Source organism: Cygnus olor, chromosome 8 (genome assembly GCF_009769625.2).
Source record: "Cygnus olor isolate bCygOlo1 chromosome 8, bCygOlo1.pri.v2, whole genome shotgun sequence".
Classification (NCBI taxonomy): Eukaryota; Metazoa; Chordata; class Aves; order Anseriformes; family Anatidae; genus Cygnus; species Cygnus olor.
In genome coordinates, this window is record NC_049176.1 from 16,071,179 (window position 1) to 16,087,160 (window position 15,982).

The 15,982-nt window shown below is 44.9% G+C and overlaps 1 protein-coding gene across 3 annotated transcripts in view; it reads right to left on the bottom strand.

The window, feature by feature from the left end:
* The window catches only part of C8H1orf21 (chromosome 8 C1orf21 homolog), a 108,774-nt gene that overhangs the window by 85,873 nt on the left and 6,919 nt on the right, over positions 1–15,982 (bottom strand). The window contains exon 1 of one of the 3 annotated variants that reach the window (XM_040566477.1): positions 4,897–7,187. The exons of the other annotated variants lie outside the window; for them this stretch is intronic. The gene's annotated coding sequence lies outside the window, so the exon portion shown is untranslated. Of the gene's footprint in view, positions 1–4,896; positions 7,188–15,982 lie in introns of those variants that run through there. 3 annotated transcript variants of the gene reach the window in all.

Genomic DNA, 15,982 nt, shown 5'->3' on the forward strand with positions numbered 1-15,982 from the left:
CAGGCATCCCGGGAGAGTTTATTCACCGTGTTTTATAAATAACCGGACAGGAGCCAGAAAGCACAACATAATTTAGGATTTCCCTTATTTCCATTACCATGAATATAATGAGCAAGGCAGTTAGTAAGAAAATACTTCTACTGAAAATAACGATTTCAGAAAAGACAGAGACAGAGCTGTGAATCTGCAAAGATTGTTAGTCTGCTCCCACAAACATGTATAATTGTATATGAGGTGCACAGAAGAATTTTTCAGCATATTATCCACTTTCTAAAATAGTTTGTATTTCAGAAGAAAAAAAAAAATTACCCCCCAAACAGCCATAAGGTCTAACCAGACAGCCAGAGGCACTTAAGTTAGGAAAAGTAAATGTACCAGAAAGAGAGACCAAAGAATAAAAGCTCTGCATAGGCAATGGCAAATTGAAATTGCAAATTGAAAGCGTCCTGAAATTCCTGCAGCCATCTCAAAGGCCAGAGCAGGAGCCCATTCAGGCACCGCAACGGCTGCATTTGGATTCTACGCACAAGCCCGGCGCGCTCGCTGAGAGTGGTAATGGCGGCTGGTGAACAAAAGGGCAGGGAGTGAAATGCTACTAAATTCCTAACTTTTTTTTTTATTTTATCATTTTGGGATTTAGTATTTCCTCATCCCAAATGCTCACAGAAGCACAAGACTCAGACTAACTTGAAAATGGAGGTCCTGAAGTACCAAAGATTACAAAATTCAGAAAACAGGATAATAATGATGAAGATTAACCTATCTAATAGCTTCTTAAATGTTTATTTGGCAGAGGAAACTGGAAGAAATGCAAAGCAAAACAGAATCACCTTCATTTTTTTCAAACTTCTTCAAAAAAAAAGAAAAACAACCTATGGTCTAGACTACATAAGCACCCATTACGGTACTTTCATCTAACTGATCAAGGATTACCTTAGTTTTCTGCCTCAGACCAAACTTTCCTATATGAGCGAATGCCTATTCAAAAAATCCTAAAACCCGTACACCCTTTTCAGCATCCTCCCTTAACATTACATCCTGCAGGGCTGCCTTTTTGATAGATATGTTTTAATTCTTACAAGTCAACCAACTTGCTCACTGAAGTGGCATTCCCTCGGGAGAACATTCAGATGAACTCTCCTTTAAAGTTAAAAAAATACATCTGCCTGAACAAGCACTTGAGTTTCTGTTACAACAGGGCATCCCTCAGTATTTACAGGGAGCATATTCCCATGCACTTCAGTTCAATGCTAGAGAAACATCAGACCTCTGAAATGAAGGTTAAGCATTTTCGACATACAAAAACAGCGTACAAAGGTATTTAGCAGACCACTCATATCATTAATGTCAATAGTGCATTTACATGTTTTCTAAAAGTATGGAATTCAGTGAAGCCAAATGACCATAGGCTACAATATCTAAATGAGGAAAACAAAACCTTAGCTCTACGGTCTGCCTCTTCCTATCAGAAGAAACTATGAAGCCATGGATCAGGAAAACCACAGCCAAGGCTGGTAGGGAAAGGCAGGGAGAGACAGGGAAAAGAGGGAAAGCACCCAACGACAGGGAAGCAGGGCGGGAAGAGAAAGGTAGTGTAATTTAGCAGAGCAGAACAACCTGAACACAAGCAAAGGAAAAAAAAATGGGAAAAAAAAAGCCATTAAACCAATTATTACTGCTTTGGTAAGCTTTCAGTCCCATCAAACAAATAAACACCCTCTCCTTCCATGCGCATGTGCATACATTTTATTTATAAGCAAGGGAAGAGCGACTCTTCCTTATACATACCCCACCACACACACACACAGTCCTTGCTGGCAGCCTGTACATTCAGCCAGTCATAAAAAGCAGCATCCTGTGCAATTCAGATGCACTGGCAATATGAGATTTCCTTGCAGTACTACACGCTGCCATCTGAAGAGCACTTTCAGACAGGCCAATGATATCTGAAATTAAGCAAGCGCTTTCTCAAGCCTCGACAGGGATGCACAGGTTAACACACCGCATTTCACAGGGCTCAGTCCCAGAAGGACAGGCAAGGCACCTGTACAATTACTAAGAAACCAGCTGCGGTTTTCAGCCTTTTAATACTGTGAAAGCTGCATTCACAAACATCTGCAGAAACAAGATCTCTGGTGTTTGCTTAATTCTTGTATCTTAAAGGAATAGTTTCAGATCACAGCAGAAGAAAAGCAAATGATAATGGGAAGCAAGAATTTCTTGTGGGATAATTCAAATGTGAAACCGTTAATTAAATATGCAAAGCGCTTACAGAAGAAGCAACAGACAGACAAAAACCAAATGCTGTAATCTGTTGTAAACAATGTGAACACAGAGAATAAATATATCTACCTTCTAAACTGGGATTTGACTTTCTAATCCCTTGCCTACAGATTTTGTATTCACCTCTTTCTTAAACACATGTTCTGTGAGGAATGTCTCTGCAAGATCAAGACTGGAAGTAAATATTTCAGTGTTTAGAAAAGAAAAGGGGAAAACTGTTTGTTGTTCAAGTTTTCTTGAAGTCCTCAGAACACAGAAACAGCTTCTGCTCCTGTTTAATACACAGGATTTACCAGCACGTAAGTACACAGTGCTGCTTGTTACCAAACAGGCAGCAGAGAGCTCTGACAAGCTCAGTACAATTCTAGTCACAAATCACAGGGTTTCAAATGAGACAGGCAAAAGAACGAGCTGAATGGTTTAAAGCAGTGTGGGCAGGAGAGGAGAGAGAGCTGCCTGCAATTTCATTATTACTTAAATATCTGTAGCATGTAGGAGTAGCATGGAAAAGATTCCCACTGTGCTGGACACTGCAAACAGAGCAAGAGCAGCCTCCTCCAAAAAGCCTGTGTTTAAGTGTAAGATAGAAGACAAACATTAGCACAAAGTCAAACAGAAGACGAATTAAAATTCCTATTAAAAATCATTTTGCTTTGGTTGAACCCACCAGAAAACTAAAAATAAATAAATGAAAATAAAGCTTAACAATAAACATTACCATTGCTATCATCCAGTCCTTACAAAATGCTGCTCGTAGCAGGCACTGGGGCTGTTTTTCAGAAGACGGAGGGTACTACAAATCCCACTTCGCATCCAGGCATGCCGACAACAACCTGTAAGTGCATCAGGCCTATGAGTGCAGCAGGTTCCGGGTTAAAACAGACCGGGCTTCAGTCCCGGCACGCAATGAATTACTCTGGGCTCAGAGGACTGGTGCATAAACCCTGACCCAGCAGCCCAAGCTCTGTGCAGCATGCCTGCAGAGCTGAAGACAGCCTGCCACGAGAGGCAAAGCTGCTGCTCACGATGCTGGATCCCAGCACAAGCACCTTTGTGGGGCCAAGGGGTGAGGCAATGAACAGTGAGGGAGATGCAAAAAGATCAGAATAAATCCTCTGTGTACAAACTGACACAGGCAGACACGCAGTGATTGACACTGCACACAGTAAACACTACTGGTAAGAGTCCAGACAGGTTTTCAGTATGTAAATATCAAATTGCATGAAACATGCTGGAGGGGATGTGCAGCAACCTCTAATTCAAGTTTAAAAGTGAGGCTCAGATACCCTCCCTGGCTCCTTCCCCAAATAGATTCTGCTGATTTGCCTAAGCAGACAAAGCAGATAAACCCAGTGGTTTATAATAACTTTTGAAGTTATTTTAAGTTATTATTTATTCAATTCTCAGGTAAAGAGAGAAAAAAATTTTTTTTTTCCTAAATTAAAAGCAGGCGAGGGAGAAGAGAGTCCCCTTCCCCATGTAGCCTATTCATCCTTCTTCACACTCACGGCAAGCTTCAAAACCGAAGTTGTGCGCAGTGCTATCACTGTACAGCCCAGTGCACACCGGATGGCTGTTTTTTCCCCCTGAACACAGGAAAATAATCTCCCACCGTGTTGTTTCAAAACACTTTTGCCTAAACTATTAGAATGCATAGTTAACTGCTCCTGCCACAACCCTTCTGCTCAGTAAACACTTCACACAAAGCAAATCTGAAACATCAATTTATTACAAGCTGTTTACTTACAGAAATATTTTGCAAATATCAGAATTGCATTACAACTCCTCACATGCTTTTGCAATGGATAGCAAAACCAGAAAGGCACACACGCCATGTGAACTCTTGATGAAGGCTACCCAAAAGATTTGGGGATCTGAATCCAGGGGGAAGAATTTTAGAGGAGTGACCAGAATCGTATCAACAAATGCATGATTGGAAGAACAAGGAAGAGATCCTTCCTCTAAGGCATGGAGATAAATCACTGCATTTTTTTGGCTTGACACAAAGCCATCAGGCAGAACTCACCTGGCTCATCACAAGCTCCCTCTTTGTGCCTGCACATCTGTGATGCCCCAGCCATGGAAGCAAGTCAAGAATGTGGACGAAATGAAACGCTTCTCTGCCCTTTGGGTTTACTCACTCAGAAAATTTGCTCTTTTCGCTCTCTCTCCTTTCTCTCTTTCTTAAGAGAAAACCCGGACAATGAAGGTGTTAACAGACCCGTCTGGAAATGCTGGAAGTGCTTCAGGAGGTTCCCTAATGGAGAAATACTGGCAGGATAGAGAGTTTTTAACAATAGGAAACAGTGAACCTGAGCCCCACTATGAAGGCTAGCACTTAAAGCAATTTATTACTTTCAATCTCCTTATCATTTGGCCTCAAAACAGTTCTGATTCTCTCTTCAGCTAAAGTACTTAAACACACTTCAGTCACTATCAACTGAACAGTCAAAGTTATAGGCACACCAAGAGGTTTGGGTCAGAGATAATCAAAACCACTAGCAAAGGCTTTTGGACCAGACACAAAAACTGACGACTTGCTATGAGTGCTTCAGTGCAATTTGCCCAGTTTGGGCCAGAAGCAGCACGGCGTGTTTATTTTATTAAGTTTACCTTAAGTACGTCTGACACAGCCATCAGTCAACGTAAGATGCCATTCTCCAGCTCTGGCCTCCTCCTGTCCTTCAGGCTTCCAGTAAAATTAGACCTTGAATTAAGCTTCCAGTAAGATAATTACAGCTGGCAGGTATTTTTCAATGCTGATTTGGAAGCCAACGAAGCAAAGAAAAGCAAAACAAAATCAAATAAAGTATTGCTTAACTTTTCTCCAAAACAACTTGTTTCTTAACAATGTCTTTTCACAGGCGGCTTTTTACTCCATCACTATTTTATTTGCATTATAAACTTCACAAAAAGCATTGGGCAGGCATCTCTATACATTTTCCTAAGTCCCTTGTAAATAACATAAGCAAAAAAAAAAATCTTAAGTCCCTCCAAACAAAAAACACACACCAGCTGACAGAGAGAAAAGGACCTGCTCATAAACAATGAACATTGTGGAGGAAAAAACAAAGAGAGAGGGGAAAAAGTAACAATGACCTAATCCTTTTCCAAAGCATAACTTCCACTGGCGTCTGGGGAAGGGACTGGCTTTGGAGCTTTTCTCTATGTCCACAATTGGACAAGCAGAAGGGGTGCTCTGTTCTGGTCTCCTGGCCAGGAAAAGCACACCCGGGGCCAGAAAGGAAAGCACCAAATCTGCCTCCAACTGCTCAGGCAATCTGCTCCACTGCTGATGGCAGGGACGTGGCACAAAATTATTACTTGCACTTTCGGCAAGAAGTAGGATACACTTACTTACATTCAAGTAATGTAAAGCCTCCATGAGGCAATCCTAATCTTCTGCATTTTCACCAGCAGCTCTTCTATTAAGGAAAGAACCTTGTAATCAGTTGGTTACCATTAAATCACATTTATCTTCAGGTAAATATAACTTTCTCCTGCTAAAAGCAGAGCCTTTTTGCAAACCCGGAGGATACGCTGCTCCTAATAAATAATTTCAAAGCTTCCCAAATGTTTACTATAATTCCTGACAGTTCATTTCCTTTTCTTAGAAAACCACTCTTAGTTAGGCCATACTTTCTTTGATACATGACAAACTGTAGTCAAATACAACACTTCACCCCATTTCTTCCATCCTGCTTCTACAATAAGCCCTGCCTGTACCACCGTGCAGACCTCCAGGAAATCTTCCGCACAGGACCAGGCCAACACTGAAAGGCAGAATGGGTACAGACTGAGCGGTTTTCTTTCAAAGTCTTTTGCTTAAACACCGCTGCCCTCGGGAGCACACTGCCCGTTGCTCCATCGCAAGCTCTGAACTCTGAGGACTTTGAGACGCAAGCGTCCGTGCCTCACAATCGGTCTCTCCTTGCTTGGAACAAGCTTGTAAAACTACTGCACTGTCCATGCCCGATCGCTGGTGCTCACCGAGCCTGGAACAGGATCTGGGACAGGACTTCTAGGAAACTTCCCTTTACAAAGGAATTGATGCAGTTTCTCCTCACACTGACATCCAACACAAACAACCTTTCTGAAAAGTTTGGGAGTTCTGTGCCCTAGGCTTTTGTTTGTTCGTTTCTTCCCTATTTGAGATGTGAAACCAGAAATAGCAAAAAAAAAAAAAAAAAAAAAAGCAACAACAAGGAAAAAAAACCTGCATCTTGCAAGACTCCCTCCTGCCCCCAAAACTCATTAACGGTGGTGCCGCTGAGCTGACCCAACCAATTCCAGATGAAGAGCCGACGGACACCACTCCTCCATGGCATCACGCTCTTCCTGAGGAGAGAAACGTCAGTGCCGTATGGAAGTGCCAAAAGCGCATCTGTGCTGGCCGCCACACGTGTGAGGGGTGACGGATGCAGCCAGCCCCATCAGACCCTCGGGGCAGGTCTGCAGCTCTGGCAGGGCAGAAAAGCCATAACATGCTTTCCCGGCCTGTGGTACGTTTTGCCATATGATGCTCTACTGGTTTTCTAGCAATTCCATGGGGGAAGAACATTAGGGAAGAAATCAATTTGCAAAATATCTGGGGAATGAAAAACAGGAAAAAACAAGGCTGAAGGCAAAAGCAGCAGCTCTTGCATGTAGAAGTAAAACATACAGGATCCAAGTCCACTCAGTTCTTAAGAAACCTCCATCCCAATCATCACTTCCTTTTGCGTGCAGGCAACGCATTACCAAATCCTTTAGATAATGTAGTCCACATACACTGCCTAAGTGTTCACTAACACGCCAGCACCAGCATCCATTCAAGACAACAGGAATTCTTTCCACTACACAGCCTTACAGAACTGTAGAAAGAAGTCAGAGAAAAAAAAAAGAGAACTCCCTTTTCCTAAGTTTTTGCAGTCAGTTCATCCCCGGTTTATTTTTTACAACGAGCAACGCTGCCACCAGAAAGCTGTTTCCTTCTGGCATCCCTAGCTCAGCACTTCCATTATTCCACACTTTATCATCCCCATTTCCTGTTTTTGTGCTCGCTGCTGCCTTCAGAGGAGTGGAGGCAGGAGAAAGATTCAGACAGAGCGCTGGGCTTTCTGAACGGCCGTGTCAGGAAGCAGAGTAACACACACACTGACTGCTGATCTTTAATTTGCAGGTCAGATAGCCAAAGACGTGATGCACAGAAAGGAAAAAGTGATGTCCTAACAACCACAGCTTCAAAACCAATCCTGTCCACAGGCGGAAAAACTTGTGGCTGAATGAGAACAGAAAAAGAAAGCCATACGTACTGTTTCTTCCTCTGCTCTGTCCCCCACAGTCTTAAAAATATAGGATACGCTGCACAGAAGTGAACAAGATTTGACTGTAAACACCTTTTGCCAGCACAACTCTCAAAATTGCCTAAAGGCTTAAGGTGCTCAGTTGCTTTAAGTAATAATTGAAGAGGACGTTGGATTCCGTAGGTGGCTCCAAGACCTTTGCCAGATTTCTTTTCCCACATATACATGCAAAGAGGGAAACGGATGGATCATTCTGGAGATGAGTCACTACCGAAACAACCGAATAAACTCTCATCAAATGCTGTGGGGTTTGTGTTTAACATTCTGCAGCTCCTTTTTTGGAGCATTTGGCAAGGCTTTGGCAAACACTCCTCCCGCAGAAATCAAGCGGTGAGTTTATTTGTCAGTGAAATAAATCTAGAAGTGCTTAAATATTCATTTCAGCCCCCACTTATCTGTTCATTCTGCCTCGAGTTTGCTCCCCCCCGAAGCTGGCAAAGGAGAAATGACAGTAGATAGCCACCAAGAGCTGTGCAGCTGCTGACACTGAAAACACGACTCAAACAGGTTTCCAAAAACCCAGCCCACACGAGATGCTCAGGCAGATCCACTGCTGTAGCTACTTCACACTTCATAAGATCACCCAAAGTGCTGCATAACTATATACAACGCTTGAATGTTTAGATTGGCTTTCACTCCTGAAGCCTTCAGCAGCAACATCTTTTCACTAAAGGCCAATTAACAAATTTAAAGGGGGGAAGAGTGAGTTAAGGGAAAGGGAGTCTTTGGTATACATGGCGAAGCAAAAGGAGCCAACAGAGAAACATACGCAAAGCTTGGTGTGCGCTGCTTCCATGGTCTGGGCGTGTACTGCTGCCATGCTCTATTTGCACTTTCCTGACCTGTTTCTCCAGAAATCTTTACTTGCTTGTACGCGGCTGCTTAAGGACATATACCGCAGTAACCACTGTGATCCACTCCAACTGCACGTACGTTGCTAGTTATCGCACAAGATGCAAAAGGCACCAAACCTGGAATCCCAGGTCGCGGCTCCGCCTGCCACCACCATTAACCTCCGGGAAGTCTGGGGACGCTGGCTATTTGTTTGGGAGCGGGCCTGTTCTGCGGTCTGTCCTTCTGCCTTGTCATGCCTCCTGCTGGTTATTTAAAAGCTACAATAAACAAAGTTACGGGTGTTGTAAATATACTGCCAGTTACCACATATACCTCATGTAGGGACACACGCCTTTCTGTAGCGTTACTTTTCAGAAGTGCATGCATTTATATTATCACTGCTCTCACATCTGCACAGAGTATGGAATTTCTTTTGCGTCAGCGGATACCATGACTAAGTAGAGTAAGAGAGAAATTGGTATTGCAGCAATCAATGCTTTGTGCAAGTCTTCTTACCCGCTGGATTTTGCACAGTCCCGTGGCACCGGGTGAGCAGCAAGATGGCTGGAAGCCACAGATGGGAGCCTGCAGCCACCAGCCTGCATCTACTAAGTGGTGCACAACAGATGGCCCTCCACTGCTGCCTTTTATACCCAGTCAAATACCGTGTTGTATCACTACCAAACGCTATGGGATAGTTTCTGAGATGCAAAAAATATGTGTCTACACACAGACACACACATACAGAAAATGAGTGTTATCAATTCGCTTAAACACAATTCTTGTCAGAAGAACCTTTATTATAGGTATTTTCTTAAATGTTTGCATTTGTCTTTTGTTCTGTATTTTTGCTCGTATCCACACTGAATTAATAAAAAGACATTCTACTTAGCTTACAAAGCATTAACTCACTAAAAAAAAAAAAAAAAGCTGATGTGAACTTGCTTGAAAAACAGAAAAACACAGCGAAGGAACAGCACAGCCCCAATGCTGCATGAGGCTCACGCTAGTTCAACCACGCACCCAACACAAAGGCATAACCCCAAATCTGCAAATCCTACGTACATTTTTGTCATATAAACTGAAATAAAACCTCAGCCAGGCCTAGTAGCAATTACACCTTATGAGGAGACACCGAAAGATGGAACGCAGCAACAACTTGCGGTGCCCTCACTCACCTTCAGAACAGAGGCATTTCAGCTGGCTGGGCATTACAAACCCTGGGTGCTTAAAGTGCTGCTGGCTCATCACTTCTGTCCCTGCATGCTGTCCTCAGCCAAGGGAAGAGAGTCTTATGGAGAACCTAAGAATACAGTGCAAGTTTATGGTGAAAGTTTAAACGTGGGGGGAAAAAAAGACACAACAACTGTATCCTGATTTCATAATGTGGGGAGGCAGAAAACTTGGGGAAAAGTGCTTTATGAAGACTTCTTGGGGGGGGGGAAAGTGCAATCTTAAACAAAAATTACCAACTCCACAGGTTCGTTTTTCTGCTGGCTTAAGAGAATCTAAAAAAAAAGTTTGTAACCAAAATAAACCATTGAGTGTATAAACACGAGAAAGAGTTTTTACACTAGCGTGCATTCATATGCCACAGTCACTGAACAACAACATGCAGGGAGCGAGAGCAGTCTCACAGTGCTCAAAATTCACTATTTAAATTGGACATTCAACTCCTTATCGGATGATAATCCATCATCCCTTTGGAGAATGAAGACATGCAAGCACTTCTTTTAGCACCCATCTGAGAGGAAGACTAGAAAACCCTGCAAAAAATGAGAGACAGGTAACACCCCCTCCACACCCTGCAACACAACTGAGTGGTTTCTTCTGGTTCTGGACAGGGGAAATACCTTGCAATTTCTCTGAGCTTTTCCTCCTCAACCACCATGTGCTCTGTACAGGTGGTTTGCATTTTTATATTATCTCACATACATGAAACCAAAGGACAAGTGGCACTGCACAGGCAAAAGAAGGCTTCGCCTTTCCAGCCCTCTGGTCTTAACTGTGCCACATAAATAAGCCTTTTTTAAAAAAAAAAAAAAAAAATGTTAACAGCAACCTTTCACTACGATCCTGAGCTTTCCAGAATCATTGTTCTCCAATAAGCTCAGCTGGGGACGTATGGAAACAGATACGCAGCAGGAGGTGACCGCCCAAGACCAAGCTTCAGGACGCGACACCGCTGCCCTTGGCTGCAGCCCACCACCCGGGAACAGCCTCTATCCTCGTCATTTTGGCAGGCTCGTTTCTTGCATGGCCACTTTGACAAGGAGAAGTACCGTGAAGGCCAGCACCCTGCCATCACAACCTACCAAAAACTCTTCCGGTTCTGAGCCTCTCTCTCAGAAAACTTTTATCCATACAACACACTGTATAAAGAACAGAAAAGGAAGCCTTTTATCATTTCTATCTGCTTGGGTACCACACACCTTGAGATAGTAACGCAAACCATGTGTGGGCCGTAACACAATTTCCTTCCAACAGCAAGTGCATCCTGGTTTTGTTCAGTCAGCATCTCATCTTCTCCTTTTCACGTTTCCAGCCTCGTGCCGTCAGCTGTTTAGCTCTTCGCATTTCATCTCCAGATGTCCACCTTGTCACCTCCGTCTTTAATGCATTTATGCACAGTTGTAGAGTTCCCCCTCTCCACACCATTTCTCTGCTCATTGATACCGACTCCTGATGATGACAACCCAGAAACAGGCCCAGGCTCTGCTCCTACCCCAAAAATGAAGAGAAACCAACCTTGCAGATGTCCTTTCATATGCCTGCAATTATGGCTTTCATACTAGTAGCCACAAAAAAACACCAAAAATCCTTCTTCTAAAGCACTTAACAGTATTAAAAACCATTGTATCTCTAAATGCTCGGAAGCTAAATCCCATAGTTACTAAGCTTAGCAGTAAAATTCTCCGTGACTTCAGCAGTACCGGGTTTTGGCTCCAGGGTACCGAATGCAAGCAAACAAAGGGCCTAAACCTAATCTGCATTGATATTTACATAATTCCGCTATATGTAAACAAATCAATATAGCCACAATATTTGATTGTACTCCTGTCTTCCATGACCAATGAGTCAGATTTGCTCGGTTACAGTTAGCAGCAGCATGAACCCTCCATCAGGTAGCACTGCCTTTGCCCTGCAGAGAGCAGCTCCAGGAGCCCCCAGGAAACAGCAGCAGCCACCCCAGCCCCGGGACAGCGTCGGGAGCGTCAGTGTTGGCCATGGCGGGAAGAGGAAATGCTCTTCTTCATAACTGAACTTAGAAATAGTATTTGGAAAGCAAATCTGTTAGGAGAACTGAATTAAGATACTGAGGTTCAAGCTCATCAAGGGATCTAGAAATATAATCCACATTTCACTCTATTTAATAAAAGAAATGTCTTCACACTAAGCAAAGGGACCTGTTTTTATTCTTCTGACATCCTCAAGGCACAAAACAGACCACAGTCCTACCATGCTCGGCACCACACAGGCACCCAGAGGGCCCCGAGCACAGCAGCTCCAGCTGAGTTCCCCAGCTCCCCCCCCGGAGCACCGCTTGCCACCACGCCACCCTTCCAGCTGTGTCCGTAAGCGTGCGCATTTCTGCCTCCTTAATACATACTTTTAAGCTGATTTTCTGGTGCGTGCTTGTTCTCCTTTATATTTCTTCCCAACATTCTCTAAAACTTTCCTTGCGGGCACTCATTTCATCCAAGCCTTTCTGGAACAGATCTATAACCAAGTAGCAAATGGGATAAAACCCAGGGGAATTGTTAAAGGCAGCTGCACGCAGCACCAGGGGGGTGACATTGCCAGGTAAGTACAGCAAAAACAGCACTCTAATTTTAACCAATATTAAACTTTGTCCCAGCGTATCTCCAGTGACCAGCCAAACCTACCAGACGTGCTGGCTGATCACCGGGAGGCAATGAGTAGACAGAGGCAGGTAATCCAGCCCGCAACCCCTAGCGCCAGGAGGCACACGCTACCTCACGGGCGAAAGTAACCCCTGCCTCCTGTTTTACATCTCCTCCTCGGCATTCAAATCGAGTTACAAAACCAGTCGGGCAGTGTGATGCTACAGGAGGGTGCTGGTGTCTCCTTGGATCTGAGGCCAGGCTGGCGTTCCCACGGGCAGCGTGCCTCAGCTCCCTCGGCGTTCTCCGATACCCACGCTGCTCTGGCGGTCCTGGCACAAAGCAGCAGACCATGAAGCTCACAGGTGACTTTTTCATACCCAGGCACCCTCAGCATTGTCAGAGCAACAAAACCTGTTCCCATTTCAAGCAAGTTCGTGAGCCATCACCGGGACTGGAAGAAGGAACAGAGAAAGAACGAGAAGATTACATCGAGGGAAGAGAAGAACAGGGCGTTGGATGCCTGGGAAAGCACAGAGGTCACCGGTCTGCTCATTCCTGTTGACTGCCGGCTTCTCTGACACTGCGATTCACCCGGTAGGAGCCATCAAAGGAGAAACAAAGAGTCTTCAGGGCCACCTCCTTCCTTACTTGTGGCTTTTATTCCTCAGGATATTCAGAGTCACAACCAAGATCAAAAGCAGAACTCATCTCACACGCTCAGAAAACCCGCAGCAGATTTGGTCTTGGATAGCTTCCTTGGCATGGCTAATTCGCCCGTGACCTTCAGCCCTAGCCCTGCCACACAAAAACCGTGCCGCCTCCTTGTGAAAGGTCACGTCTCGGAAAGTGGGCAACACTGACCACGACTGGCACCACTCTAACGTGCCTTTCCCAAGCACGTGCCGAAAGCAAAAAAGCCCAACAAGAGATTTGTTTCTTCTGCATTTTGTTTCAGGCAAAAAATACAGGAACACAACAGTTATTCCACTATTTGCCTTCCTCTAAAAAGAAAAGGGCTGCAATGGCAAGAAATAGCAAGTGGGTTCTTTATGTGCTTTCCCCAGGGTGGAGGAGAGGATGAGATGTGCCCGTTATGATGCTGTTCTCCATCACAATCCTTACCCTTGATATGCACAAGATCGCTCCTATACCTGACACCAAGCGCTTTATTTCACAGCCAGGCAGTATTGTACCTGTCTTTGGAGGGGGAAGGCAGGAGGGGAAAGGCAGCAATACAACTATTTGCCTTACTCCAATTAATCATCTGGTAACATCAGGAGCTAAGAAATTCCTCCTCATTTCGGTTGGCTACTGCAAGCCAACCTAAAACCCCAGAAAACGTGAGCCCTCAAACTGTAGCACTTAGTGAATGTCCTCAGCAAGCTCCGCCTTCTGCTTTGCGTCTCCTCCGGTGCCCTGCTGCTGCCCAACCTGTTCTGCCTACAAAGGAAGGGCCTGGCTGGGTTTGGACGCGTTTCCCACCCACCAGCAAGAGCTCTCTGTGATGATCTGACCACGTTTGCTCTTGCTTCAACCTCGGCACCCTTGGCATGGGAGGGAAGGGAGCTGGGAAGGAGGCGGCGGGCAGAGACCGGGTGCGCAGCCTTACCCACCGCTTCGGGAGCTGACTCAGCACCGGGCGGGTGGCTGCTTACTGCTGACACAGACCTGCAATAAATCGCTACCTTTCTGGAGCAACAAGGAAGTTGCAGGGCTGACTGAGTCATCCTCCGTCCTGACGCCGTTCCAGGAGCGGAGCCACGGCCGTCCCCCTGCTCTGGGCTGCACCTCTGGCCCGAAAATAGCTTTCAAGCCAATCCTGCAGTCATCACTCCAAGCTGAAACGCTTTATTTACACTCAGCAAGAATTACTGTATGTTTTTGACACTGCTGAGAGTCAACCGGTGCTTAAATCATTTGGTTAACAAAGGAGGCCATTTAACTACAAGAGTTACGCTAAGTATGCAATGTTTTCTGACCCACATAGAAGCTAATAATTTCCATTTTATGGAGCCACTTTGCATAGCCAACCAATCTTAATGGCCAAAACAGGCTGTACAAAAATTAATGATTGAAAAGCAGTCGTCAGCACTGTTGTGCCACAGGTGACTCGCAAACCTCGTTAAATGGCAGTATTAAGCTTCTAACAACTTTCTGGGAAGCTGCTCACCTCAAGAGGTTCTTTTAAGGCACTGGCTCACAGCAGGACAAGCAAGGCAAGAAGCACAGGCGAACACCATCACCAGGACGTCGGCCTGATCCCTGGGCTTCAGCCGAAGAAGGGACTGCGGTGCCACAAGCACCGCCGAGCGGGACACGCTGTGCAGCCCTCCCTCCAGCCAGCCGCTCGACCCGGTTTCTGCCGCAGACTTCTCCCTAAGGCCAAACCAAGCCCGCCCCAGTCCCCACACACCTGCTAGGAAGCTCTGACTTGTTTGCACTCTATTCATTCTCCTTTAAGCTCTTTCCCTGATAGCGCCCAAGCATCTCTTGTGGAAGAAAAAAGGCTCGGAGACTAGCACAGAAACGTAAAGGCAAACAAAAACTGCATCACGAAGCCTAGGATTTTGAAAGTCTTAGAGAAATTACATCCTCCAAATCCCATCGCAACTCAGTGAAGCATCAAGCTCATAATGTTCCATTATGCTTGTAAAGATCCCCAAATAAATGCACAGTGAAACATTGCTTGACAAGGCCGAGCATTTGTTGTTCTCCTAAATGCTGTTACTAAGTCTGAGGCCTCTTGTTCCTTTTTTCTTTTTCTTTTTCTCTCTTTAGGAAATACTCTCACTCTTGCCAAAACATCAGAGATGCAGAACGCTAATTCATAGGAAAATCCACCTCAGCGTCAGCTCCTGTCGTTGGGGGAGAACAACAAACAAACCCTCGACTCTCAGCTGGCAATCATCACGATCTGTCCATTCGGGTTGCGCCACTCCTCACCGGTCTGTCAGGCTGATGGAGTCTGTCTGTTTGTGCTGGGGACGCCAGTTGCTGCTGACGTCCTTGCTCAGGGCTGTGCCGTGGTCCCCGGTACACAATCTGCTCCAGAACACGCAGACAGGCTGTTGCCATTTCAAAAGCCTTCCTGGCAGATTTCTGCCGACTGAAACAGCAAGATCTGGGGCAGCCAGGGGCTAATTTATCTCTATATGAACGCCTGCAGGTGTAATTCTCACAGCTCTTCCAAACAAATGATTCTCACTGTGAGGGCAAAGGAAGACTACCTCCTAAACCCAGTTTGTTTGGATTTTAATTAGTATCCACCACTGCAGCATTTGAGACAAAAGAAATAAATGCTCCCTCTCCCACAAGCATCAGGGAAGTTTCAACCTCAAAGATACACATCTGACATGACCAAAGTAGAAAGGATACGTCTTTTTTTTTTTTTTTAAACAGAGAAAACCCGACAGAAGTTATTTCAGAAGCTTGTTCATTGGGAGGTTTTGATTTTCGTTTGGCTAGTACAGGCCAGCCACTTTTAAATGATAGGGCCCCATACCTGACAACTAGGGAGTAATTAAAAACATATAAGGAAAAGCTATCTTCATAAGAACCCCGAGTGGAAAAAATAACAGAGACAACATTAGAAAACCCTGGCTGCCTTTTCTTTCATCCCCAAAATACTCATACCAGTTGCTGCTCTGTGCATTTCTGCAGTAGGTGGAGGGG